This window comes from Onychomys torridus, chromosome 1 (genome assembly GCF_903995425.1).
Source record: "Onychomys torridus chromosome 1, mOncTor1.1, whole genome shotgun sequence".
Taxonomy (NCBI): Eukaryota; Metazoa; Chordata; class Mammalia; order Rodentia; family Cricetidae; genus Onychomys; species Onychomys torridus.
The window spans coordinates 150,726,959-150,754,649 of record NC_050443.1 but is presented as its reverse complement, the minus strand read 5'-3'; the positions used below and the strand labels follow the sequence as shown (position 1 = coordinate 150,754,649).

General features: G+C 43.0%; 1 protein-coding gene across 1 annotated transcript in view; it reads left to right on the top strand.

The window, feature by feature from the left end:
- Positions 1–27,691, top strand: part of Sgms1 (sphingomyelin synthase 1) — a 264,683-nt gene that overhangs the window by 156,408 nt on the left and 80,584 nt on the right. Inside the window, 1 exon segment of the mRNA XM_036166358.1 lies at positions 12,066–12,147. The gene's annotated coding sequence lies outside the window, so the exon portion shown is untranslated.

Here is a 27,691-nt window from a genome sequence, read left to right as displayed (position 1 = left end):
CATGTGTGAGTGTGTTCCTTTCTGCTGCTGAGTAATACTGTGAAGGCAGAACTGAGGAAAGGGGCCAAGCCACGTGGCTAAACACAAATAAGAATTATGGGTTAATTTAAGTGTAAGAGCTAGTCAGTAATAAGTCTGAGCTAATGGCCAAGCAATTATAATTAATATAAGCCTCTGTGTGCTTACTTGGGGGACGCGAGTGGGAGAGATTTGTTCCAACCTCTGGCCAGCCAGGACACAGGAAAACTTCAGCTACACAATATTGCATTTAATGAATTTATCTATTTGCTATTGATGTACATTAGGGTAGGCTTCAGTTTGGGACTACTCTGAATACCATACATCTCATTATAAACATGTTTTCCAGGTTTTTAGGTACTTCTCTGTGTTATTATATTTGTAGCTTTTTTGTAGATTAAAAATTTATCTTAGTAAAACTCTTACCTTGAATTAATGTTGTACTGCTTCATGGGAACTTACAAAACTTGTAGTATCTTTTTTTCTCCTTCACATGCATTGGCTCTCATTCATCATGTATGCTCATGCATGTATGTCACAGACTAAACAGCACTGTGACATGCTTTTGATACACTGTAAAATGGTCAGGTATTTCCTTTCCAACAAGAGTAGTGAAAATTCTTCTTCTCTTCTCTTTTCATGTGCACCTTCTAGACTCCTCATTTTTTATAGGCCCTCTGCTTAGCACTTCATGGAGAATTTATCTGCTGACCACAAGTTCTCAGTTTTTATTTATTTAAAAGTTCATTTTTTCTTTAGTTCCAAAAGGTACCTTTAGCTTCAGATGTAATTCTAGCTGACTGACCCCCACCACCTTTCATTTTCTAACACTACTTTTGAGATTTTTGTTGCTACTTTGGGCTTCATTTTTAGGTGAAGCTTTCTTGTGGTTAACTGAGTTTCCTGCTGTGGGGTATTGCTGTTTGAGCTAAACTTTGAAAATTCTGGCCAGTTTTTTTTTTTTTTAAATAGTTTTTTTCCCATATTGTCTGTCTCTTCCCTTAAAAAATATGTTTAATCATCAACTAAAATCATAGTTTTTTTTTTTCCCCCCCAAGAGCATGGGAGAAACAGTCATGTAATTTCTACTGGAACCAACTGGAGGACGTGTGGCCTGCTCTTCCTGCTCTTATGGTTTGACTCTAGGGTCAGTTTCCTTCTTCAGCTGGCTGTGTCACATTGCCCACACTATAGACAGCAGAACCTCAAAACACTGTGCAAGATCTGACTGCTGATCTTTACTACCCACATCCTTACTAAACAGAACTGGTGTAAGCATCAGAGCTTTCTATTTCATCCGTGTCTGCTTGCCTCTTTTCAATCTGGGCATTCAACAAGGTACCTTTCTGGAAGTCTGTGCTGGTTCCTGGGAAGCAGACATTCATTGCACAAAGAATGACATGGATGCTAACTAACAGCAACAAAGTTCCCGTCACAGAGACGTGGAGCATGTGCCATGACCTTAAGCATGTTTACATGAGATGTCTGAGAGACAGTCCTTGGAGAAGGAGATTGGCACCTAAATAGTTAGGTGGGAAAATGGAAGAGGAAAAGCTAGGGAGAGTCTTGAAGGCAGAGGACCTATCAGAGACAAATCAGAACTCCTTCATTTGTTTCTGTTCATGACAATTTCTTTCCTTATGAAGTATTGGGATGGTTTTTGTCCCATAACCGTCCATGTAAACTATGTGATAGGACAGGATAACACAACCTGTAGCATCTCTTTTCATGGTATGTTAGCCGCAGGTTTCCTTCTTGAGGCTGGGAGTCAGCAAATCACAGCCTGCAGAAGGAATCTGCCCAATACCTGTTCTTGCTAATATCATTTTCGTGCAATACAACCATGTCCATTGATTTTGAATATTCTCTCTAGCTAGTCTCACATTGTAATGTGTGAAAATTAAGTGTTTGCTAATGATACTGTATGCAGAAAACTAAAACACGCATCAATATTTGGGGCTGACTCTTACTTAGATCATATCTCTCTCTCTCTGTCTCTCTCTCTCTCTCTCTGTCTCTCTCTCTCTCTCTCTCTCTCTCTTCCTGTCCTGGATCTCGCTCAGTAGACCAGGCTAGCCTCGAACTCACAAAGATCCGCCTGCCTCTGCTGAGTGCTGGGATTAAAGGCGTGCGCCACCACCGCCTGGCCCAAGCCTTACCTCTTAAGAAAAGGGTTCTAACTCAGTGCCTGAGAACACCAGGCTCCTCACCTGCCCCAGGGCTGTGGGAGAACCCGAGCATCTGGGTGCTGCTGTGTGTATCCTTTGTTGTTTTCTGTGTAGTCAAGAGTTCTGTGTGATGGATTTCCTTCACTTACACCTGTCTGTGAAAAAGTGAACTTAACTTCTGAATTTATTGAGGAAGAATGGGGATTTGTGAGTTTTTGTTGTTGTTCTGAAAAACTGTTCCAATAACACAAGGACAGTCTTGCTGAATTTGGCATAAATAAGAATTCATAAAGCCTAAGTTTTGTAAATTAAAGTGCCTCTGTGGGGAAAAAAATTAATACTATTGAATGAAAGCCTTTTAGAATGTATTTTTAAAACTAGGGATGCCGCATTTTGAGGGAAACAGTAGAGATCAATAATAAATTTAGAAATTACAGGTGTTTTTATTCCCAGATAACTAAGCCAGGGGTAGGTTTCTTGTTACTGTTCTTTCCATGGAACAGGTGTTACATAGGACATGACAATAGAAGCTTTGCTCAGTTGAAGATAACATGTTCTTGCCTGCCTCACACAAACCTGAAGCTACTGCTAGGAAATGTCCCATGAGTTTACAGAAGGTAAATAGGTAGAATAGGAAAGGTTGCCCAGGCACATCTCCTTCCCTGGGAAGGAACCAGTGTGTTCAGCTCATACAAGGTGAAGGAAGCCTGGGCTCTCTCATCTTGTATTACCACCTTAAGGGGAGTAAGAGCAGGAACTCTTAAGTTTTCCTATGAAATGTGTGTGTGTGTGTGTGTGTGTGTGTGTGTGTGTGTGTGTGTGTAACATATACATCTATAAACTTAAACATCTACTGGTAATAGAGATTTGTCTTAGAACAGTTCTTTGCTATACGTAGAATTTTACCATTTATTAAAGATGAAAGCATCATTTGCATACTAATTGAGGTGCTGTGTTTGTTTATTTTCACATAAAGAATTAAATCCTGGCTGAATATTGGATACTACAAGATGAAAACATCTTCAGTATTTTGATTGATATTTTGATTTTATATCATCAGTGCTGAGAGGACCACTTTGCATAAATATGTAGTACAAAATGGCAGAAGTATGTTTAGGGCCATTTCAGAAATTGGAAATTCCATCCTAATCACAAGGCAAAAATAGTGATTTGTTTTAGAATTGGTTTACAGGTAGCAGCTTAAACAGCAAGTTTAAAAATTAAACCCTCTAACAATCCAATCCAAAGATATACTAGTTTTTGGTTTATATGCTAAGGAATGATTAGGAAAACGTTAGAAGTCTTTGTTTTCTGTCACTAAGTGATTGCATTTGTATAAGATCTGAAAACCCCACAGTCAAGTCCTGCAGTCAGAAACATATGATAGTCTCAAATCTGAGCTGAGACATGTTGGCCGGCGCTTGCTGGTGTTGTGGTTGTGACTGCGTGCACGCTGTGGAGTGCACATGGTGTATGCTCAGAACCAGGGTTGCCGTGAAGCTCCCTAGGCATCAAGAGCAAGTGCGGCTGGTAGCACCTTGCCTGCACCACACATTTCATTTTGAATTAAAATGTGATACTCAAGCGGTGATAACACAGTGCCTATAGAAGCTTAAGTCTTTGCTGAGCAGAAACTGCCGGCCACATGGGGAAGAGAAACCCTTGTCTCTTTTTGGTTTATTTCTTCATGGTCTGGGGAAAAGGAAAAGTTGAGAGCTCCATGGAATTCCCTGCTGGGAAAGATCTGTAGCAGGGGTTGTTGGTGGATAGGACTCCATTTGTTTGCTCCCACAACTGCCTTACTGACAATATTACATGGAAGAGCAAGCTGCTGTTTCCTTCTCAACAGGAAGAGAGCCCTGGTCTTCATCCGAGACACATACTGGAGATGCTTCTGCCGCACTGCTGGCCTCTGAGATGGGGTTACTTCTGTTGAAAGTGTCAGCAAGCACCCTTTGCTGATAGCCAGCCAGGCGCCTGTGTTCTGCACCTGCCACATTGCGCTGGATCTAGACGCCCTCCAGATGTTTATTGAATGAATCAGTGACTTAAGGCATCAGCATACATGAAATAGTTGAACAGTCTCGCTGGCATGTTTTTTGTGCCAGCCCTCTTTTGATTTTCTTCCTTACTTAACATAGGGTGAAGAAAGGGAATCAGGTCATTCATAAGAAAAGCAGCCTATTTTAGGCACACTCCATCTTACTCAGCGAGTACTGTGCATTGCTTTTGAAAGGACTGAACATTTAACATCAGTGTTTTGTGCTGTGGCCCCTCCTCCTCTGCCCTGCCCTCCCACTTCTTTAGAAGTAGGAGCTTTCTAGTATCCTGAGAACTTAAATCCTATTTTTCTCTCACACAGACTATTTAACATCGTCGCTGTCACGTTTTCATGTTGAAGCTAACATTTGCTATAAGTCAGTATGAAGAGGCCTGAGAAACAAGAGGTCAGAACTGTGCTGTGGGGTAACCCTGCAGATCAATTGGTCTTTGGGTGTGTGCACCATGTCTGTCAACTGCAAGGCTGGGCCTGGGTAAGCAGTGTAGGTTTTCTCCCGTGCAGAGGATATGACTGTGGGATGACCTTTCTGCTGGTAGCAACTGGACTGTGAGGTGAGAGGGTGTTTTCTCAGAGGGTTATTCTTAGCTGAGTACACTCTGGCCAAGAGTTGAGGTTTCTTGAACTGATTTGTGGAGGTTGTAGGTACTTGTTCAGAAGATTTAAAGATGGATTTGGGGGGGGGGGGCACGTGCGTGTGTGTGTGTGTGTGTGTGTGTGTGTGTGTGTGTGTGTGTGTGTGTTTAGTTCTAAGAGTTCATATTAGACATGAAACTCTTGGTGTTTTCATTTTAATTGAGTTCTTAAAGCCATTAAAAGAAAAATTTGCAGCTTATCTCTTCAAATAGTGTTTAAATACAATGCATTATATAGAGCATGTGCTTGTTATTCTGTTATGGCTATATCTATAGGAGAGCTTGTACATTGGTAAAAATTCTCTTACTGATCTCAATGGCCCCCATGCTTTGGCATGCTGAATAGCCTTTGGAGGCCAGCCAAGAGCCTGATCTCCATATAGAAGATTATTTTATTGGTAAATGGACTAATTCTATCCTCCAAGTGGCCAGCCTAGGATGGAAGTCCCTCTCTCCTGAGCCCCAAGGCTCCCTGGGCCTTCGCCTTTCTCCTCCATCTTCTGTCAGAAGGCCATGAGAAGGCATCATGGATTTATATTTTTCTTCCATCCTACACTGATTATCTAGAGCCACATGACTATCAGTACAGCACAGTGTTTACAGATCAACCTACTTACACGTGATCTCTTGACTGTCCTGGAGCAGGAATCTGGGCCTGAATTCGCAGAGTGCTGGCCATGCTGAAGTCAGGGTGTCAGTGTGGCTACTGTCTTATCTGAGGTGTAGCTGAGGAAGTGTAGCAGGATTCTTAAAAGTTCTTATTAATAAAATCAAACCTGAGACCAGGTATTGGGGTGAATGCTGGAAGATCAGAGAAGCAGAACAAGCCACAGCTATCTCACCTTGCTAGTTCCTCAGGTGATCCTGTTTCCTCAGGCTGGAAGCTTCTGAGTCCTCCTCCACATGAATCTCAGCTGAACTGTGCTGCTCCAAAGCTTGAATGCTAAACCAGCCAAATGCTTTACTAACTTAGTTCCTGGTTCTCAGGCCTTATATCCCTTTCTGCTTTCTGCTATCACTCCCTGGGATTAAAGGCTGGATTTCTGGGATTAAAGGTTGTGTCTCCACGCCTAGCTGTTTCTAAAGTGGCCTTGAACTCAGAGATCTGGCTAGCTCTGCCTCCCAAGTGCTGGGATTAAAGTCGTGCACCACCGCCACCCAACTTCTGCTATGGGTTGTCCTGACCCATTTTCTAGCCACCATCTTTGGCTTTGTTCTAGTGGCTGTCTGCTCTCTGACCCCAGATAAGTTTATTTTGGGGAACACACAATATTTCAGGGAACACAATACCCACCACAAGGAAGGACTTGGTTTTTTGTGGGCTCTTGGATCAAGCATCTTGGTTTCTTGTTGTCAGCAGAGGTTGTCCTCATTAGCTCTCATTGTGTAACTCACATCGTGGCAGCTTATAGTTTCATAAGCAGCACAGGAGAGAATCCTGTGGCAGAATGGATATTACCATCTCCTCTAGTGCAACACACATATCATGTCATCTCAGTGATAGCCTGTCAGTTATAAGAAAGCCACAGGACTCGCTCCTACTCAAGGAAGGGGATTACCTACAGAATGAATCGTAAGAGACAGAGTCCGCCACACCTGAGCTTGGCCAGGACCATCATTTCTCTTCCTTTCTGTGTATTCTGCTTAACTAGGATCATGTTTCTTAGTGCTGTACTCCCTGCACACCTGCCCTCTTCTTACCCTCAGATACTTCAACTGCCTTGAGTACCTAACTCTTTCCTCCTCTTCTTTTCTTCTTTAAAAAGGGAACTGCAAGGAAAGATAACCAAAGGTCAGAAGGTAGCTGCATGCTGTAGGATCCTTCCTCTGAGAGTAGCATTTTGAGTATGTGGCATGACCTTTATGTAGTTCTTTCTAAATCATAGTATGTATTAAAAAGAACTAAGTAGTCCTTGTGCTTTTCATACCAGCAGCAGGTTCTAAAACAAGATGACATTCATGGTGCCATCATCTCAGGATTCTTTTGTGAATTTATGTTGAAAAGTTTGTAGCATAATCGTGTTTGGTTCTTTAGCTCTCTGGCCCTACTAACTCTCAATGTTTCTTTGTTCTTGTCTTCAGTCAGCGTAGGGTACTGCTTCTTGCTCTACTAGGCCTTCCTTTGGCATGTGTCTTGTCTTTCCTTAGGGTTTCTATTGCTGTGAAGAGATACTGTGACAATGGTAACTCTTATAAAGGAAACATTTAGCTGGGGACTGGTTATTGTCATTATGGTAGGAAGCATGGCAGCATGCAGGTAGACCGTGCTGGAGAAGTAGTTGAGAGTTCTTCATCTATATCTGCAGACAGCAGGAAGAGAGAGTGACACTGGGCCCGGCTTGAGCATCTGAAACCTCAAACACACACCCCCCCCCCAGTGACACACTTCCTCCAGCAAGGCCACACCTACTCCAACAATGCTACATGTAATAGTGCCACTCCCTGTGAGCCTATGGGGCCACTTTCACCACCACATTTACTCCTTGGCTCCCCTAGGTGTGTAGCCATGTCATAATTCAGAAATGCATTCAGTCCAGCATCAAAAGTCCCTAGAGTCTATATCAGTCTCAACAATGTTTAAAAGCCCAAAGTTTCTTCTGAGACCATGCAATCTCTTAACTGTAATCCTCTATAAAATCAAAATGAAAAGTATTTCACATACTTCCAGCATGCAGTGGCACAGGATATACATTACTATTCCAAAGGGGAGGAAAGGAGGATAGTAAGTAAATACTGGACCAAAGCAAGACTGAAAACCAGTTGGGCAAACTCAAAACTCTGCATCTCCATGTCTGATGTCAAAGTACTTTTCAGATCTCCAACTCCTTTCAGGCTTGTTGACTACAACACACTTCTTTCTCATGGGCTGGTTCTACTCCCTGATAGCTTTCTTAGGCAAGTATCCCACAACTCTTGCATCTCCAATATCTTGGTGTCTCCAAGGCAATCCAGGCTTCACCTTCACAACTTCATGCAATGGCCTCTCTAGGCCTCCATAAAAGGATGCCCCTGACATATGCCTAGCCTCAGCGGCTTTCCTTAATCAAGGAAGGAGATTCTGTAATCTCTTTCTTGTATCCTTAACTCTAAAGCCAGAACCATGTGACTGAAGCTGCCAAAGTCTGCTGCTTGCTGGGACTGGAACATGACCGCTTGTTCAAATACATTTTCAACAGCTTTCTGTTTTCAGTGGTTGCCTTCACTGCCTAAGCTTGACTGTCCTGGAACTCTGTAGACCAGGCTAGCCTCTTACTCAGAAATCCAGCAGCCTCAGCTTTTTGAGTGCTGGGATTAAAGGTGTGTCTCACCATGTCTGGCCCTAAGTTTTTCTTTAACTCTTTTTCACTTTTCTTTAATTCCTTTTCACAGTTTGGAAACTTAGCTGGGGTCTTTCTCTCAGGTCACCACTCCCTTTATTCCACTTAGCATCAGGCTTTTCTTTAATTTCTTTACACTTCCTGGTACTCTTTTTCTCCTCCATTTTTGTATTTTTGTACATCTTGTATTTTTCCCTTTCTCAGCTTACTCCTTTTCATTATCGGTTTGTATAAGTCTGGCCACTAATGGTCACACAACAGAATCAAAGCTAGGTTGTTTAGAAATGTCCTCTGCCAAAGCTGTTAATCCATAACTCTTCAATTTAGCCTCAGGCAGATTTTTTTGATAAGGGCAGAAAGCAGACATATTCTTCACCAAAATTTCACAAGAAAGATCTTTAGGCCACATATTAATATTCTTCTCCTTTGAAACCTCTTGAGCTGGACCCCCAACAGTTCTGATTACTCTCACCACTACTGTGTTCCATACTCTTAATGGTATAGCTCATTAAAGCCTACTTAAAAGTAACCAATTGCTTTTTTAGTTCAAAGTCCCAAAGTGTTCCCTATTCCTCCAAACAAAAGAATAGTCTGGCCTATTGCAGAACCCCAGTCCTTGGTATGAATTTCTGTCTTAGTTAGGGTTTCTATTGCTGTGGAGAGACACTATGACCACATGACCATGGCAACTCTTACAAAGGAAAACATTGTCATCATGATAGGAATCCTGGCAGCATGTAGGCAAACCTGATGCTAGAGAAGTAGCTGAGAGTTCTTCATCTGGATCCGAAGGCAGCAGGGAGAGTGAGTGACACTGGGCCTGGCTTGAGCATCTGAAACCTTAGAGCCCACTCCTGGTGACACACTTCCTTCAATAAGGCCATGAGCTCATGGGAGCCATTTTCATCAAAACCCCTACAATCCTTAAGGCTCTGAAATCCTCTTCCCTCGATTCCAGTACTTGGAGCATGAATGGGTGGTTCATTAGTTGTTGATGTCACTTTTTAATCTTTTGGAAGAGCTAACCATAGCAGTGGCACATTACCACCCTTGATCATGATTTAATCCTTGTAACTAATTTATTTAAATATTTCTCATAATAGCAAATACAGTGGTGCATTTACCTCATGCATCAGTGGTAACTGTGCTCAAAGGAGACAGAAGTCCTTATGGACTTTGTCCACAGAGGTTCTGAAAATAAAAGCTGTCTGTATTATTGGAAGGAGTGTCAAAGGGGCCATTTAGAGTTATCAATGATACCTTCTATAGATAGAGAATTTTAATACTTCTGTCTTCAATGAAACTGTAACATGGTGCTGAGGGAGATGGGCTGCCTGCCATTTTGAGCATGGCTTTTGCGTTCAGCAGATGCCAGTGGAGTTCACATCAGTTCAGTGCCTCTGATGGAAATGAGTCATTTTCTCCAGTCCAGAGTCCATCACCATAGAAGGAACTCAGTACTACTGATACAACATCAGCACATGCACAGCACTTTCTGTTGGCTGATGTCAGGAAAGGCTGCTAGAAGAGGTGGCAGTTTCCATTTAACACTCCTTTATGATAGAAATGTGTCTCCTAGTAACGACAGGGAAGCATCGAATCCAGCAGCCGCAGCATTCTGAGTGCTGGGATTAAAGGTGCGCATTACCACCTCAACAATATGGCTGCCTAAACAAGACCTGAAGAAGGACAACAGCAACAGATATGCTAATGTGGAAGGGAAAATCTATGAGAAAATAATGACTATAGAGAGGGAGAGTGTATCTTCCCCAGGAATGGACTCCCCAGTTGGTTATCCAAAACCCAGTGGTCAGCCCTGAAATTGTATACATACAAACTACACTAAACATATTCAGTAGGTTATATTTATAACTAATAATTAAAGAAAAGAGGCCATGAATTTGAGAGAAATTAGGAGGGTATTTGAGAGTTTGAAAGGGGAGAGGGAACTGATGTAATTCTATTTTGATTTTTAAAAAGTGCAAACATAATATCAATTTGAAAAATAAATGTTAGGAAAGTTTGTGGTACTGTCTGTCAGAAGTAGGATTTAACCCTCTTTCCAAAGAGTCCTCATAGGGAGTCTCTGAATTTACTGATTGCATACTATCAGTGCCTTTCATAAGAAGGAATTTAATAGTCTCTGCTGTAATCACTAGTAACATGCTAGTTGGAATTTTCCTTTGAGGACACCTTGTATGGAAGGTCTACACACTCATCTCTATGTGACTGCTCTGGCCTGTAGGCATCACTGTTCTCATTTTGCAGACCTGGAAACTGAGCCTTAGGTGGAGTAAACCATTTGGTGAAGATGACACTGTTGTTCAGTAGCTAGATGTGTTTCACACCTACTCATTTTAAACCTATATCAAATTGCACAGCATTTTTCATCCTTTTAAAAGCTTCCTTGCAAGGTGGCCAGCCATATAAAGCCATTGCTGGTCAATGAGCATCCTTCTCTGTGTTGGGGCTTCAGTCTTTCTTTCTAAAGGGAAGTCCTTCCCCAGTTTTATTGCTGTTGGCCAGTTCTTTCTGACCCTAGATTTATGTGGCATTTCTTTCCTCCCCTCCCTTCGTGGTCCACCCCACCCCTCCTTCTGGCTTGGGTAACTTGAAGCCTCTGTTGTAGCGGAATCTTAAAAGTTCTTATTAATAAAATGAAACCTGAGGCCAGTTATTGGGGTGAATGCTGGAAGATCAGAGAAGCAGAACAAGCCACAGCTACCTCACCTCGCCAGTTCCTCTGCTGATCCTGTTTCCTCTGGTTGGGAGCCTCTGTGTCCTCATCTGAATAGGTCTCAGCTGAATTGTGTTGCTCAAAAGCCTAAAAGCTTAGCCAGCCAAATGCTTCTAGTTTCTGGTCTTCATGCCTTACATATCTTTCTCCTTTCTGCCATCACTCCCTGGGATTTAAGGCTCACTTCTTGGGATTAAAGGCATGTGTTTCCATGACTGGCTGTTTCTAATGTGGCCTTGAACCCAGAGATCCAGAGGGATTTCTGCCTCTGGGATGCTAGGATTAAAGGTGTGATTGCCACCATTTTCTGGCCTCTATGTCTGTCTAGTGGCTGTTCCATTCTCTGACCCCAGATAGATTTATTAGGGTGCACAATATTTTAGGAAACACAAATCACCACACTCTGTCTTTCCTTCAGGTGACTTGCAGCACTGTATGGATGGAGCCATGCCATCACTGCTGTCATTCTCTTTGCTCTGAGTTAGGGCTTTGATTAGGAGAGGAATTCACACGCTGCTCCGACAGTGTTGTCTACCTGGAGCCACATGCTCTTCACATAAAGTGACAAGTGGTTGCATTCTTCGGGGAGTAGGGGGTATGTTTCTATTATGGCCCTATGTGAAAAGAAGAACACAAAAGCCCTAATCTTAGTTTGTGGGCCCCACCTGTTGCAAGATTAAAAACTGAAGTGAAATACTGTTCTAAATGACTTCCTCTTTACAAAAAGCAAGCCCTTTGCTGGGTGTGTTCCATTATTGGGTGAACATGTATAGATCTCCAGTATTTGATGAGCTCAACATGTGGGCAATAAAGAAGTTGTAGGCATTAAGTGTTGGATATCCCTGTTGCTGGGACAACACCTTTGTTGGATCAAAGGATGCTGACCATGCCCTTTAGTTTACTTAGCTGTCACTGTCACACAGACAATAGGTGATATTTGATGCTCATTTAGAAACAAAGAAATGGAGACTTGGAGAGAGGAATTATTTTCCCAAGGGCCTGTGGCTAGTAAGTGGTAGAATTTTGGATCGTTGGAGTTTTTGTTATTTTTATTGTTATCTCTGTGGTATGCTTGATAGATGTTATTAGTAAAGGCCATATAACTAATGAGATGTCTTCTCCTGGCAACAGGTAATGGAAATGTACTGGAACACTGGGAGAAGCTAGTATCTTACAAAAAGCCAAGATGACAAGAATCTTTTCAAAGTAATCTGTAAGTAAATTTTTGTTAGCTCTTTCAAATTCTTTTAATGTCTGGGTGAATCATTTTTAATCATTTTAAGATGGCAAAAGGACAATACAGTCAAGTGACATAAATGTGTAAAAACCGAAAATGTTTCAAAAAGTTATCAGGTGGAGAGGTAGCTCAGTGGTTAAGAGCATTGGCTACTTTTCCAATGGTCTTGGGTTCAATTCCCAGCACCCACATGGCGGCTCATCACTGGCTGTAACTCCAGTTCCAGGAGATCTGAGCATTTTCTTCTGGCCTCTGAGTCACTGCACACACATAGTGCACAGCCATACATGCAGGCATAACACCTGCACATGTAAAATTAAACTAAGGATTAAGAAAAGTTTAAAGTAATCCAGAAACCTCAGAGCATGATGCTAACCCATGAGAAGGTTTGCTATTGCATGAGCCTTTCCTAGTAGGACACATCATTTTCAGTTGAGTGCATCAGTTCTGATAGACAGAATGAGAGTGGCAGATGACAGGAGGATTCCTCGTACTAGGTCAGCAGTTAAACTAGGAATATGGCACCTGAAAAGCACAGATGGTCTTGCTTTCAGGGACCCCTGGAGTCCACTTCTTTAGGTAGGTAGCTCTTTGGGTATTTGAAGTAATTAGGAACAAAATTGCTGAATAAGTAAAATTCACTCAGTTGTCCACAACTCTTCCCTCTGTGTCTGTGACACTGTCCCTGGAGAGATGTGACATGACCATCTACTCACCCTTGGTAGGACACCGACGGCAGACCTTACAGACCTAAGTCCCACTTGGTGCACCAATGCATGGTCTGGAGTTACTTGCGGAGTGTGGTTGAGGAGTTGCTTATGGGAGCAGGGAGGAGTCAAAGGCAGCTGCACCCCTGCAATCTCATCCCAGTGTGGTCCATGATTCACGAAAGCTGGAATCCTGGAGCTCTCTGCATGGCAGAGTCAGTGTCTTGTCCAGGCAGCTCCATTAGCCCAGGTCTCCTCAGCAGCCCTGGATGCTTGTTCAACTTAGTGCATCTGGTCCATTTCCAGAACTCCCCGGGGACTTCTGAGTTGTTTATTTCCTGAGTCTTAATGAGCTTCCCTCTAGAACCCTAAGTCTTAAAGAGCCTCCTTCACAACCTTCTGGCTCTCAATGAGCCTTGGAAGAAATCGTCACACACTACTGTATCTCTGAACAGTTGTTAGTTATCTGGCAGTTGCCCCAGGGCACTGTGATAGTAACACTGGCAATGTTATCATTGCATGCTGTAGTGGAAAATTCAGATACATTTAGTCAGGCATTTCTAGACATCACTTGCTCTTGTGCCGTTCAGATTCATCTGTGTATTGGACTTGACAATCCCTATTATGACATGAAAGACTGACCATAGGACTTCTTGGGCATCACAGGGTCACACTAAATGCGGTTGCTTTCTGTCTGTATACTTTGTATTGTGATTTGCAATTTATAAGCCTTTATTCTGACTCAAAAGATAGGCCAGCTCAAACATGGCAGCTCTGTGATGTCGTAGTTGCAACCAGCATCAGGAGCCTAGCTAATGGCAAAATAATCAGGAGGTAATTAATCTTGAGTGTTTATTATCTTTATTTTGGGTATAATTTTAAAAATTTCAAGTTTCTATAATTTTTTAAATTTTTATTTTATTTTTACTTATCTGTATGGATGTGTGTACATGTGTGTGCCCACAGAGGGGTGGGGTATTAGATCCCCTGAATCTGGAATTACAGGCAGGTGTGAGCTGCCTGATGTGGATACTGGGAACAAGCTCAGGTTCTCTGCAAGAGCAATAAGTGTTCTTATCAACTGAGCTATCTCTCCAGCCCAAGTTCCTCTAGTTTAATATTACTGTGGCCAACTTGCCGGTGACCCTGAGAAATTAGCAGTCTGCTGTAGTGACGTGGTGCAAGTTGGCTCCAGCACACCAGTATGGTAGACTCCTATTGTGAAGGTACATCGGAGCCCTATTCTGCAGTTCCCTGTCGGGGCTGTGTGATAGGAGCACTTTGCTTTGGCTGATGACAGCAAGGTTTGGTAAAGTCCACAATCCCGTGACCATATGGCTTCTGGGATGGAAGGTAAATGCCAAGACTAATTTTGAACTTAAGTCCCTGTCTTCAGGGGTCCCCCTGGCATTGTGGAACTGTGAGCTCAGCTTTGTGGCTGATTCCTGGCATCTCTTGTGTCTTCTGGCTGCTTGGTGACAAGCCTTTGAGACAGATCCCAGCTGCTTTCTACTTCCTTCTGTCTCCTCCAGGTCATCTCTCCATCTGAACTCCTCAGTTGGTGACACCTCCAGGGTCACTCTTGGAGTACCTCCATATACTGCATGCGGTTTTACTTTTACCTTTGATTCAGAAATTAAGTTTTAGTGGAAAGTAAATTGCTTGCAGAGAGCCAGCGCCTGAATGGCTTAATGCTCACCTTGGCTCGATTACGGAATCATTGGGAGAAAAGTAGAGAAAAGAGCAGGCGTAGATCATCTGAATCACATGGCTCAGCATTTCTCCTATTTCTTTTTCAGTTTTTCTCACTTGCCCTTTAGAAGAGAATAATTGAAGCCTGGAATTGCTAAGTAATGGTGCAGAGATCATGGTGGGTGTTTTCATTTAAATCTCCACCACCTAGCGCACAAACACTTGTTATTAAGTCATTAAAAAAGGAAGGAAGGAAGGAAGGAAGGAAGGAAGGAAGGAAGGAAGGAAGGAAGGAAGAAAGAAAGAAAGAAAGAAAGAAAGAAAGAAAGAAAGAAAGAAAGAAAGAAAAGAAAGAAAGAAAGAACCTGGGATATTTCAGAGCATTCATTTGTGTTAATTCTCTGAATCCGATTTATATAATCTTAAAACATTCATTCTCTTATTTCCTCCTAAAAGGTATTTATAGTTCACGGTGAATCTGGGGATTATTGAATTATTAAAAAATTCATTCTTGTCTGTTTCATGTGGAAGCTTATGGCTCAGAGCAGAGAGATGTCCTTGGATTATGAATCACCTGACCCTGGGGCTTCCTCAGGATTGAGGGTCTTTGTAACAGAAAGTAATCATGGGGGTAACAATGAATGAATGAAGTATCTCACAGATAAAGCATTTGATTTGTTTTATTACCTCCCAGGATACTAAATAATCTCTTTGGTTCCTGAGTATCCCAGGTATCACTCTAATTTTGGTCATATCCACTAGGTGTGTGTAGTCTCCTGCTGAGTCTGTGTTGCAGCTTAGTGGTATGTTCAGATCAGCATGCAGCAGTTTTCTGGGCACCTGCTCTCATGGGTTTGGAGGTACAAATAAAACATGCTAATTCCACTTCAAGAGTCAGTGAGGCCTTAACAAAGACAATAAACATTTCTATAGAAAGTAGTAGATTTTATAAACGATATATGCAATGTGCCGAGCACAAAGAGAGATTAATTACCCAGGTGTCAAGAGGAGTGTGCTAGATTAGGGTGGGTTTCAGAGGCAGAGAACGTTTGAGTGGGGCATTTGCTAATTAGCGTCTCAGCCTAAACTATGAGACTTGGCATTGCTGATTGGAAAGAATTGTGAAAATGTGAAAATTACTCAATTCAAAGCTCATCATCTTTGCAATCCTAGTTCAGGTACCACTGGGGCCTTTGGTAAATCATGATGATAGTGAGGAGGAAATAGTGAGCTGGTGTCTGGAAATTCACGTGATTGGCATGAAGTCTCATGGAAAGGGGGGGACTGCTTTTTAAAGTGAGGTGCCCTAGTTTGCTTCCTGAGGCCGTGCCCTCTCAGCCAGCAGTTGTGCTTTAGACTTGGTGCTACTGAACATGTCGGCCTTCTTCAGATATTACCAGCTCCAAAGAGGCTTTTAGATAGGAGAGGTAGGACTGATCAAGAAGGACCTTCCTGTTTTCTCTAAGCTTGTGTCTAACATTGTCAGAGTCAAGGTGTAGGGTATTCTGAGCCGTGGGGCCAGCTTCTGGGATCCCAGACCGTGACACATATGCTGCCCAACCATAAAGGAGGCAGTGTCCTGCACTCCGCAACAGGTCCAGGATTTACTTTACTATACTTTTCTGTGTGCTGGCCCCTGATTTCAGGTGCCATTGCTTTTCATTAGCCCAACTAATGACCCTCTTCCTCAGCATGTGTTATGATCTTATTTACCATGCTCTAAATGTTAAGCTGCCCCTTTTCCAGTGTGTAGTTTTTCACTTCAACAGATTGTATTGACTCGTTCACTCACTTGTGCACATGCTCTTTTCACGTAGAAGTCCTTCATTGTCACAGATGACATGTTAATTTATGGCTCCTGTCATAGAAATGGATCAACATATAGTTGCAACAGAATTAAGCCCTTCACTGGTGGATTGTTTCTTTGATTTCTGTTTTCCCCCCTGGCCATTGGCTCATTCTTCCATGATGGCTGATGTGTGGATTAGAGTCCATTATTGTTCTTTGAGGCGCCCCTTTCCTTTGTCTTTTTATGTCACAAGACAACTAGTTGGTCTTGGCTTAATAAGACCTTAATTAGGGTAATTTGGAGTTGACCTCTCCAGGCGCACATTTCATGACCTGACACTGTGTCAAGGAGATTTGGTGTACTTTAGTATTCCCAGTAACTAGTCCTGGCTGGGTCCATGGAGCAAACCCTGGAGGAACCATAGACTGCCTTCTAGTAGTCTCTGTGTTTGGCAGGGTACTATTTAGGTTCCGGTTTCTTTAGGACTGAATTCAACAGTTGCCTTAGTTAGGATGTCTGTTGCTGCAATGAAGTATCATGACCAAATGCAAGTTAGGGAGGAAAGGGTTTATTTGGCTTATACTTCCAGATCATAGTCCATCAATGTAGGAAGCCAGGACAGAAAAATCAAGCAGGACAGGACCCTGGAGGCAGGAGTGGATGTGGAGACCATGGAGGAGCTTTGCTTACTAGAGTGCTCCCCATGGCTTGCTCGGCCTGCTTTCTTATAGAACCCAGACCACCAGCCCAGGGAAGGCATCACCCACAGTGGGCTGAGCCCTCCTCCATCAATCACTAATCTTATGGAAGCATTTTCTCAATTGTGGTTCCCTCCATTCAGATAACTCTAGCTTGTGTCAAGTTGACATAAAACTAGCCAGCACAGCAGTTTTATGTTCCATTATTTCTGATCGCCGCTGGACTGTGTTTTCAGAAGGCACAGAGTACTTATTTATCTGTTTGCACCTTTTGGCTATTTTGAAGACTTTATTTTTATTTCTAATTATATGTGACTATGTGTATGCCATGTATAGGTTTGTGCATATGAGTGCATACTTGTGGAAGCCAGAAAAGGAGCCAGAATTCAAGGCAGTTGTGACTGGATGCTGGAAATGTAACTCTTCTGTGAGAGCAATAAGTGCTTATACCAGCTGAACCATCTCTCTAGCCCCCTTATTTTAGCTTTTTGAGACCATAATTTACTATGTAGCATAAACTGGCTTTCAATTTGTCTGCCCCCTGGGTACTGAGAATACAGACATAAGCCTCCACTCTCTGCTTTATTAAGAAAGACACTTCTTAGACCAACATCTTCTTTTAACACACAAAACTATGAAAAGAAACCATTTCCACCTCAGTCAGGAAGAGGGTCACACAGAGAGCTGTCAGGTTCTTCATCGAATGGTGTGATGGCTGTGTGGGTGTTGATTTTGTTATTATGTGCTATAACAGGTACCTTAAAAACATCCTTTTGAATATATTCAATACTAAATGATCAGTAAAAAAATTTAAGTGTGGGACAGTTTATACTACTGACTGTAGCCATTATGTTTATGATGGCAGACCTGACCATCTTCCCCAAACCAGCATTATTTAAACATTTTTAAACTTTCTATTAAAATACTTTAGACTGGCGATTTAATATAGGTGGTGTTTTCTTTTTTGTGAGGGTACTGTTTGTAAGTCTTCAATTTTTCAGATGTTACAAACTGTCTTGCGGTATTATAAATAGAGCACATATAAAATAATGTGTACAGGATGGAAGTCACTGCCAAGACCAGGTATGCTAGCCATAAATGAATTAAATCATAGATAGAATTCCAGATGCATTTTCCATGTTTTGAATGAAGTCTGAGTGAGGAATTAGAAATATTATTGATGTCAAATTTCAAATCAATTCCAAGTTAAATGGGCTATTTAGGATGGCCTGGAGATGCCAGCTACACTCTAGACATGATGTCTCCAGTGACAGGGACTCGATGGCTAGGCAAAAGTTCACTGACTTTAACCTTTACTGAGCATCTAGAATGCAGTTTATAGCCAAGTGCAGGGATACTTGGATCAGCCTCCACATTAGGCATAGAGTGGAATTTCACGCTAGGCATTGTTATTTATGCTTGGGTCCCACTTCTAGCAAGTGAACCCATTTTCTTCTGATGGAAATTAGTCCTCCCACCAATCTAACTACATGGTTCTCTTGTAGACCAGGGCATCACAGATACATGGCCCTGGCTAGAAGGTGTAAGTCTTGTTGAGAATTTTAAAAAATTACAACTCTAAAACATGGAACAGTCCCTCATAGAGGCAGTGCTGGGAACTGAGTAGATAGTAAGCTTCAGAGGATTTCTTGTCCCTGAAGAGTTCACTGGGATTGGATTCCAAGGTCCAATGAAGCCGTATCAGGCATCCCTGGTGCTTGTAATCTTCATTCAGTTCTCCCATCTTGCTTCTTGGCCTCCGCTGCTTCCGGTGCCATTTCTGTTACACACAGGCTAAAGAATGCTGACTGCCTCTCTTGGTTGTTTATATTTGGGATGTTTACCAGTGCCCTTTGTCACAGATAGCAGCCATGAAGCATTTAATTAGATAATAGGGCAGCTGGTTTCTGATACAGCTTTTGAGAAGAGTGGTAGTTTATTTCTACCTGTCATAAAAGCAGACATGTATTGACACTAATTAAACTAGTGACTGTGGGTGTGTGGGTATATGTGTGACAATGACTCTAGTCAATACAAATGTCTCTAATACAAATATCACATGACTTTTGATTAGGCCATCCAAACAAATGTACCCCTATCATGGTGTGTGTGTGTGTGTGTGTGTGTGTGTGTGTGTGTGTGTGTGTGTGTATTTTTCTGTCCTTCCTGCCAGCTGCCAAATCATGACACAGAGACTTCTTAATTATGAAAGCGAGGCTGATAGCTTAGGCTTGTTTCTAACTAGCTCTTACAACCCATTAAATTAACCCATTCTGTTCATCTACATGTTGCCACCTGCCCTTCTGCATGTCTTACTCCCTTTACATCTGGCTGGCGACTCTGTATTTCCACCCTTCTTTCCAGCACCCTCTGTGCCTAGAGATCCTGCCTAGCTATTGGCCATTCAGCTTCTTATTAAACCAGTAACGGCGGGTGACACATCTTTACAGTATATAAAAAGATTATTCTACAACGTGTGTGTGTGTGTGTGTGTGTGTGTGTGTGTGTGTGTGTGTAAGAGAGAGAGAGAGAAAGAATACAGTTGTCTTGAACTGTGCTTTGGTACTGTGCATTATTTTTGAAGTCATTATTAAAGTTAGGTAAACAGGTATTTGTGGCTATAACACATACATTGAGAGATTTATATGAAAGAAGAAATGAATGCTTTGGCAAATTATCAAGCATGTATATGTTCCTTACTGGAAGGAAGCTAGACTGACTGACCACCACTCTCCAGTGGGCTAGTGTTTAGGGAACTGAGATTTGATGCCACACAGTGTTGTTGTGTAAACTTCTGTCCTTTCAGGAAGTACTAGATTTGCTTCCTGAGAAGCCTTCTGGGTTGGTGGAATGTGTCATAAAGATCAGAGAAACACATCTGATGCTTGACTTCTGCTTGCCAACTGATTTCAAAAGTGATAATAGTTGTTTACTCTTGATGTGGCGGCCCAAGTTTTCTCTTCACTGTTGAGGTTGTGCTATGATTTGGGCAACGTTAGATCAATAACAATGACTCTTTGGGGTCTGCTAAGGCCTGAGGGACATATAGGGCTCTGAAAGACATTGCTTGCCTCAGATGCAGTCTTACCTGGTAAGACAGGGTAGAGAGCTCACAGAGAAGAGAGGCATGAATGGATGAGGACTCTTCCCTTTGAGGAAGGAAAGAGGACAGGAGTGATCTTCAGGGCTTGGGTGAGTGAACGAGTTCTAGGAGAAGGAAGTCTTGAGTGGTTCTGGAATAGGGGAAGTAAAATGATATGAGGAAGTCATTAGACAGCAAGCTCAGTGTGGGACAGATGTGGAGGTGACCATGTGCCCAGTGCCCATGGGAAAGCCACAAATAGAGCCAGTGGGTTCTCCAGCAGTGTAATTTAAAGACTGGGTTCCATGGAGTAGAAGCCAGCTTCTAAAGGGCTGAATGGTATACCTCCAGGCCTATGGATTCATCTGTTTTGGTTTTTTCATAACTGTATATTGAGAAGCTTTGTGCTGTCACTGTAGGTAACAAAGACCTGGAAATATGTAACCTCTTCCTCTCGTGAGAACACTGTAACTATATCAATAATGGTAGCCTTGTTTCTGGTACATGAAGACTGTGGGAAATGTCTTTTAAGTGCTTTGAGTTCTAATTGCAGCTGATGGCGTTTAGGAAGGTTTCCTTCTTCCTGGGTGGAGCACCTTGTCTGAACGTAAAGATTGATATAGCAAGCAAAATATTACCTAATATATAATATACCAGTATATAATATGCAACTAACATAGTTCACAAGGTATAATAAATAGCAGTAGTTTTCTTAAAAAAAAAAAAATCACTGCTTTTAAAAATCCATCTGAACTTGAATATTTGAGAAGTTGCCTTTAGGAGACTGTTTTCCTTTTGATCTGTTCTAAACTCAGTGACCAAGAGAGGAAAGGTGCTGAACTTTGACATATATCATGTGATGGGGCTGATGTGTCTGGAGGCCAAGAGGGAGGGGCCTTCAGCTGAAATAGCAGTTGGATAGCATCCAACCTGAGTGACTGGCACAAGGGACCAATGTTTGAACCGTGAATGGCGGAAATGGTACAGTCATAAAAGGAAGCCTTCCTGTCACACCTGTTGATAGTCGGTTGCCCAGAGATGGAGATGGAGCACAGAGCCTTCACGGGTTTGTGAGTATAGTGATACCTTCACTGGGGGTGGGAGTGGGGGGGGGGTAATGGGAGTAGTTCACGATCAGGCTCCTTCATGTGCTGGGTACCTGTTGCTAGATACATTTTGCTTCTGCCACCTTGGACCATTTGTTTTCCCATTCCAGTTTGTTCTTCCTAGTGGAAGAGCTGGCAGAGAACCTCAGAGAAATGAAACTGTTGTTCTGATCCATTACTGGCAGAGCCCAGACTGGGAAGGGGACTCTGGCTTCATGGTACAGTGTTCTTCCTGCTTTCTCCCATTGCCTCACAGGAAAACAACATTTTAGGACAGCCCCACTGTCACTTCAGGTCTTGTTGGCTAGAGAACATTTGAAGAAATCTTGGCCAGTGGGATGACTGGCTCTAAGGAAACACAAGGTGATCTAAGGAAAGTGCTCGGCCTACAGTGCTTGCTGTGTTGGCTGCTTAACCACGAGGACCTGAGTTAAGACCCTAGAGCCCGCCCGGCGGTGGTGGCACACACCTTTAATCTCAGCACTGGGGGGGTGAGGGGGGGGGGGAGGGTAGAACCAGGCAGATCTCTGTGAGATCGAGGCCAGCCTGGTCTACAGAGCGAGATCAGGGACAGGCACCAAAACTACATGGAGAAATCCTGTCTCGGAAAAAACAAACAAACAAATAAAACAAAACAAAACCCTAGAGCCAGGCCAGGCAGTGGTGGCACCCGCCTTTAATCCCAGCACTCGGGAGGCAGAGCCAGGTGGATCTTTGTGAGTTCAAGGCCACCCTGGTCTACAGAGCTAGATCAAGGACAGGCAACAAAGCTACACAGAGAAACCCTGTCTCAAAAAACAAAAAACAAAACTCTAGAGCCCATGTAAAAAAAGCCTGACACCAGGCTTGAGCTGTCAAGACAGCTTGAATGAGGGTTGGTAGACGCCAAGGCTGAGAAGCCTGAGTTTGATCCCTGGAACCCGCATGGTGGAAAAAGAGAGCTGACTCCTGTTAGTTGTCCTCTGACCTGCACAAGGCACTGGGGTGTCCTCCTACCCCCAGTAAGTAAGTAAGTAGATGGGAAAGCTGGGCATGGTGGTGCATACTTACAATCACAGCACTGTGGTGTCCTCCTACCCCCAGTAAGTAAGTAAGTAGATGGGAAAGCTGGGCATGGTGGTGCATACTTACAATCACAGCACTGTGGAAAAGAAGACACAGATCTCTGGGGCTTCAGCCTAATTGGGGAATGCCATGCTAACCTTGAGTTAAAAACAACAACAACAACAACAACAACAAAACTAAAAATGAATGAATGTACCCGAGGAAAGACACCCAAGATTTTCCCCTGGCCTTTAAGCATAAACATACATACAGCTATGCACATCACACACACACACACACACACACACACACACACACACACACACACAGAAATAACCAATAAAAGTAATCTTTCTTCCTGTCAGAAACTCCATCAGTACTAGTGATCAATTCATGGTTTGGTTTTGTTTTGTTTGGTTTGGTTTGTTTTTTGTTTGTTTGTTTGTTTTTTGGTTTTTCGAGACAGGGTTTCTCTGTGTAGTTTTGTGCCTTTCCTGGAACTCACCCTGTAGCCCAGGCTGGCCTTGAACTCACAGAGATCTGCCTGCCTCTGCCTCCCGAGTGCTGGGATTAAAGGCGTGTGCCACCACTGCCTGTTTCAATTCATGTTTTAATAGATCAGGACCCCAGGAATTAAGAGTTCTGAAGTCTCCTCTAATTCACCAAATTTCAACTCTTAAATGTTTCTTTTAAGTGTTTTTTTTTCATTAAAATATGATGTTTAAGCCACTGTGTCTATATAGAATTTTTAAAAATTTATTCTTTCTTCTTAAAGTATATTTAATTTTCTCCTAAATAAAATCACCCCGTTAAGATTCTTTATTTTGCTAGTAATCCCTTCCTTTCAATTATATAAAAATATCAAATTCAAGAAATTTAAACCATAAGCCTAAGTTTCTCATGAGTTAAGAGAGGCAGACCATACAACACCAAACAAGTATTCCAGATCAGAAATTCTCTGTTTTTAGCATAGAAATAATTTTTAAAATTAAAGGTGAGTTTATCATTTAAATTTTTTTCTTTGCTGTTTAGGGGATGGAACCTTGCACCTGGGTATGTTAAACTAGAACTTCCTTCTTCACACAGCTATATCCAGCCCCTGCCACACCTTAAAAACAAACAAACAAACAAACAAACAAAAGCTCTTTAAAAGTGTGAGTCAGAGTCTCCCTAAATTGCCCAGGCGGGTATCCTGCTTCATCCTCTGGATTAACTGGGATTACAGGTTTGAGTCACCAGGCCCTGCTCCGTCTATGGCTGTCTACAATAGTGGAGTTCGGGAGTCAGGACTTGGCATTTCTGAATACCTACTCCTGGGAGCACTATGCTAGATGCCTTGCATGTAGGGTCACTGTAATCTGGTCACCTCTGTTAGATTCCAGGCCCATTGCAGATCATTAAATTGCAGGTCAGCAATTAATGGAGGGAGGTCTCAGAGCGCTTTGCACCAATTACAGCCTCATCTCGGGAACTTGTAACGCAGAAAGGCAAGGACTTCTTCCACTGGTTGTTATAGCATGATCAATCCTGGCTTCAGAAAAGTTTCACAAACTTTAGAAGTGCCAAAGTTCCTAAAAGCTTAAACAGGAGTGGGGACCTGAAAGGCTGCTAAACTCGACCTAAATCAATACAGGAAAGTTCCGCCTTAACCAACAGTGAAGGCGCTTATTGGTTAGGATTGCACAGGGGCTGACTCACTTCTTTAGCTGTAGCAGAGAGCCACGCCCTGCATTCCAAAAACCCTGTGCAGCCTGAGGCTGGCGGGCCTTGCTTTTGCAGCCCCTTGAGATCAGTGTCCTCTGTGCCTTCCGAGCCAGCCGAGCAGGTCAGCTTCCTAGAGGCGGTCTGCGGGGACAGCAGCCACTCCCCACGGACGCAGGCAGCACGTAGAGCCCCGCTCAAACTTGATCCTTCAGCAACTTTCCAAGAGGCTGTCTCCGGGAGGAGAGGTACGTGTGGCTCTTTGTGGGAAGGCACTTCATTAAAATATTCTCCTGGGTGATGGGTTGTAGCAGCGCCAGATGGTGGGACTCCAGGAAAAGTAGGCAAGGAGTGAGTCGTGCTTGACTTCCACAAGGCGCTCCGATTACCAGTGGGATTTCCTTCACTAAGAGAAGCCAAGGAAATTGGCTTCCTAGGTGGGCTTCAGTCCTAAACGAGGTACTGCCTAGTGGCAACGCTGTGGCTGGGACTGTGGCTGTGAGTGTGTAGGGCGAATCAACAAATGCGTCGAATTCTGTGTGATGCTAGCCGTTGTGGTTCCGAGTGTGTAATATACAACCAACATAGTTTCAGTTTGGGGTTGTCAGGGTTTCCTAGAGCAAGCCTTTGAGAGGTGAGATTGCATTTACAGTTTGGCTGTTGAGTTTTAAGGAACTCTGGTGTCCTCCAAACTCACCTCTACAAAAGATCTGCCAGCCAACGTTGGGCAGGAGGAGCTGGTGAGTGAGCCCTGTACCAGGTGCCAGGAGGAAACACGTGCTGCCCGTGTTTTCCAGAGAGTGTTTACCCAGCAGACTTCTGCTTTTGTTTAGTGCTGCAAGGTGATTGCTCTTGTGAAAATAACCGAGAATGCATGAGAGTTGCCTTTTTCCCCTCCCTCTTCTTCTTTTGCTGTGTGTTTTTACTTGAGTAGTCCCCAACAGGAATCTGAGCTCTGTTTTTATGATGGGGACAAAATTTTAACCGGGTCAAGGGGGGGTGGGGGGGACGGAGAGAGAGAGAGAGAGAGAGAGAGAGAGAGAGAGAGTGTGTGTGTGTGTGTGTGTGTGTGTGTGTGTGTGTGTGTGTGTGTAGTGTGTTGCTGGGGATGCAGCCCGAGGTCTCCCCCATGCTGCATAAGCATTCTACCGGTTAAACTAGATCTCTAATTCTTTGTCGTATGGTTTTTAAACTTTTGTAGAAATGAATTTGGTAAGCCTTTTAAAAATGTTTGGCCAGCAGGTTTATTTGTATTGCACAAGTCGATTTTTATTTTATTTCTTGGTGGTGGCCATAGAATCCAGGGCCTCTCATGGAGCTAAACCTCCCCCCCTACCCCCCAGGTTCCTTACTTTCTTGCCATAGCCTGGGAAGGTTGGGGTCTGGGAAATAGCTTTTGATTTCTAAGGACATACACAGTACAACAGAGATGCTATCACAAGTAGAATCAGGGTGTACCAGAAAGGCGGGCACTTGCTGTTCTGATGGCATAGACAGTAACAGGGACATTTTAAAACTGATCTATGGTTAACAATGTGAATTAAGCGAGGAACATTATCCCTGCACTTCTGCATTTGTGAAGCTGTAGACTTTCAGTAGATGGAGAGAGTGCAGAGGAAAATTCTTTGTGACTGACCTTTCTTAGGTCTGTAAAGGAAACTTCTCTAGAAAGAAGTCACTTCTAAACTGGATAATTAAATTACTTGCTGGTAATTAGAGATGTTAGTTGTTTTCTGAATGTCCAGCACCCTTTGAAAGCTCTTGGACTAATTGGTAAGCCAGCTGCCTGCGTTGCCTTAGACTGACCCAGTGCCTGGGTGAAAGGTAGCGGCTTGGGCAACAACCTCTGATGTTCAGAGAAAACTAGCTTTAAGGGCACTGCTGGCCAGTTGGAAGGCCCCCTCAGGTGGTAAGAAAATGGGAAAACAGCTTGTTAACTCTTAAATGTCTAACATCTAAAGGCATAGTTACATGTGGATGGTTCACATAGCAGTTGTTACAAAGCTGAACACTTAAGGATGCCCTTTTGTCTGCAACTGAAATGGTATGCATCCATTTTCTCCCACTGATTTTCATAGGAGCTAAGAGGGAAGTATTACCCCTGCCTTGGTTATACCTGGTTAAATGGTTAAACTTGGTATAACCTGTTTCCCATTTCACAGTCAGTTGCTGTCTTTGTTAGAGGTTAGCGTTAGACATTTGTTATTTTTCCCCCGGTGGCTCTAATAGCCGTCAGACTGTGCCAGTGTTCCTCATGTGAAGTTGTAATGAGGAAAGTCTTGGTTTAGAACGGATTTCCATGCGATTTTAAAGGTCCTCAGTGCCCTGTGCCCAAGTCTCAAAGTTCATGGAATAATATATTTACTCAGGAAGTTTGAAGTTTTCAAATATTAACTGAGCAAACCCTACGCTCTTCTTGATGGGTGAGTTGATACATGTGGCTGCCTCAGGACGATCAATCTTTGGTGACTTTTTTCTTCAAGCTCTTTAGTTCTGAATATGTCCTTCCTGCTCCTTGGAAAGAGCATACTGGCTCTCTCCAAGTGTGACACCAAGAGCAGGATGATAAGCCTTTAACGGTGACTGTACATACGGACTGTGATGTGCTGTGTGGAAATAGTTTTCAAGTTAGGTTGGCCTTTAGTGTAGTGTTAAACATGGTGAAATAGGGGCTAGAGAGATGGCTCAGTGGCTGAGAGCACTTAGGAATTCCTGAGTTCAGTTTCCAACATCCAGGCCAGGCAGCTCACAACCACCTGTAAATGTCTAGCCTCAGTGAGATCTTGTGCCCCTAGCCTCTGGATACCTGCACTTATGCCTCCTATTTACATAATTTAAAATAATAAAAATGAACTTAAAAAAAGAATAGTGAGGTAAAGGACATGAGAGTGGATAGAATTTAACCTGTTAGAAGGTGGAAAAGGTGTAGTCTATCTCACCAGTGGTGGCCATCTGCTAGCATACCGTGATGCAAGAAAACAATGCCACCTTCTTGGAAGACCATGAGGCGCCTATTCCAGCTTACTCCACCTCTTCTCCTCTGTCTGTTTTACTTGGAACTCCCATCCACCTTTCAAGCCAAGAATGCCTTGGCCACCTCCTCAGATCTCTACATCCTAGCTGTTTTAAGTGATGTGTGTGCTTGAGGGTGTTGAAAGAGCATACCAGAGCTTAGGGGTTTAGCTCAATGACAGAGTATTTGCAAAGTACCCAGGAGGTGCTGGGTTAACTTCCTGGTCTGCAAAAAAACAAATTAAATTAAAAGAACATGCAACAGAATATGACAGTATGAGGCAAGAGGATCTGGAACTCAACGCAAGCTTGGGCTGCATAGTGTGTCCTCAGTATTTCAGTATCTGGCATATGCTTGCTAAAGATCATATGTATTCATTAACCTTACTTCTGTTTTAATGGAGACATTAGGCAGGTATTTCAAGACATTGGCATACATATGGCTTGTCAACTTCAGTTCAAGATGTAAAGTGTCCTGTGTGTTCACTGTCCAAGGAAGAAAATGTGGGTTCGACAGCACTATGAATACACAAGCCTGTCTTATACCCAAAGAAGGCTGGTCGAGAGAACAGTGATGTCAGACCTTAGCAGTATTGAGCAACCTGCCTAGATGAACTTGGGGAATCTCGGATTACCTGGTGGAGTCCCTAGAAGATTTGATTCCCACAGGCCTGACTCCTTGGATGATT